The 1,718-nt window shown below is 48.1% G+C and overlaps 1 non-coding gene across 1 annotated transcript; it reads left to right on the top strand.

The window, feature by feature from the left end:
* Positions 1–1,354: 1,354 nt before the first annotated feature.
* LOC129406942 (U6 spliceosomal RNA) lies at positions 1,355–1,461 on the top strand. The gene has a single exon (XR_008631349.1). It is a non-coding gene; the product is annotated as a U6 spliceosomal RNA (small nuclear RNA).
* The last annotated feature ends 257 nt before the right edge of the window (positions 1,462–1,718 follow it).

The following is a 1,718-nucleotide window of genomic DNA, read 5'->3' on the forward strand; positions in this document are numbered from 1 at the left end:
AACACAGGCTCTTGAAACGTCTTTTCATTAAGTCTCTCTTCGATAGTTTTTTTCAAAGCAGTAATTTTGGGTCAGTAGTAAAAGTAGTTGGTTTGGTGCCATTGCTAGTGGTACCAGCACCACTTCCTTCCCGCCTAGTGTTGGTAGTAGTTGGAGGCCCATGCGGTACTGGGGACTAACCCAGAGATGCTACTAGCAAAATCCTACTGTTTGTGTACAATGAACACTCCAGTGGCCTTGGAGCTGTGGTACTGAAGTGAAACACCGCATCTCAACAGGATAAAAGTAGGGGCAGAAGCAATAGTACAGCGGGTAGGGCGCTTGACTGGCACAGACTGACATGGGCTCAATCCCCAACCCCTCATACGGTCCCCTAAGCCCTGCCAGGAGTGACCCCTCAGCATGAGCCAGGAGTAAGCTCTGAGCACCACGGGCTGTGACCCCCCCAAACAAAACAAAAACAAGAGGAAGAACACCAGTGAAGATGGATTGCCAAGTGAAATAAACAGGCACAAAACAACCAATACTTGCAAACCACAATGCCCAAACGGGGAGAGTGACAGAGACAAAGAGAGACAGAGAGACAGATGTGGGTCCAGATAGATAGTATAGTGGGATAGGGTGCTTACATTGATGTAGCTTTCAATCTCTAACATTCCAGAAGTTTCCCCGAGCCCCATAAGGAGTGACCCTAGAGCACAGGATCAGGATTAAGCCCTGAATACTACAGGGTGTGGCCCAAACACCAGAGAGGCACAAAGAGAAAGAGAGAAACAGAGACAGAGACAGAGAGACAGAGAGAGTAAAAGACACAGGGAGAGACAGAGAGAGTAAAAGACACAGAGAGAGAGAGAGACAGAAAGAAACAGAGAGAGAGACAGAGACAGAGAGACAGAGAGAGACAGAGACAGAGAGAAAGACAGAGAGAAAGAGACAGAGAGAAAGACAGAGAGAAAGAGACAGAGAGAGACAGAGAGAAGTGCTGCCAGAGAGAAAGACTGTGGGGGGCGGAGTTGCAGGGTGATGGGAGGGAACCTGGGGACACTGGTGCTGGGAAATATACACTGGTGAAGTGTTGGGTGGTGGAGTATGACTGAAACTCAATCATGAATAGCTTTGTAATCGTCTATCTCATGGTGATTCAACAGAAAAACCAACAAAATAACCAATACTAGGGCCAGAGTGGCAGCACAGCAGGGAGGGCACTTGCCTTGCACGTGGCCAACCCAGGTTCAATTCCCAGCACCCCATATGGTCTGCCAACCCCACCCGGAGTGATCCCTGAGCACAGAGTCAATAGTCAGCCGGGCATGACCCCAAAATAAAACACAACAAACCAAACAGTGCTCTCTGAGTGCTCGCTTCGGCGGTACATATACTAAAACTGGAACGATACAGAGAAGATTAGCATGGTCCCTGCGCAAGGATGACACGCAAATTCATGAAGCATTCCCTATTTTTAAGTCTGTAATTGTATCTCACAGTGAGTCTTTTTTTCTCTTTTTGGGCCATACCCAGTGATGCACAAGGGTTCCTCTTGGCTCATGCACTCAGGAATTACCCCTGGCGGTGCTCGGGGACCACATGGGATGCTGGGAATCGAACCCGGGTCGGCCACATGCAAGGCAAACACCCTCCCCGCTGTGTTATTGCTCCAGCTCCGTATTTCACAGTGTTTCATTAAACATTTTTTTTAAATAGCATTTTCCAAAAAAAAA

Source organism: Sorex araneus, chromosome 8, assembly GCF_027595985.1.
Source record: "Sorex araneus isolate mSorAra2 chromosome 8, mSorAra2.pri, whole genome shotgun sequence".
NCBI classification, from domain to species: Eukaryota; Metazoa; Chordata; class Mammalia; order Eulipotyphla; family Soricidae; genus Sorex; species Sorex araneus.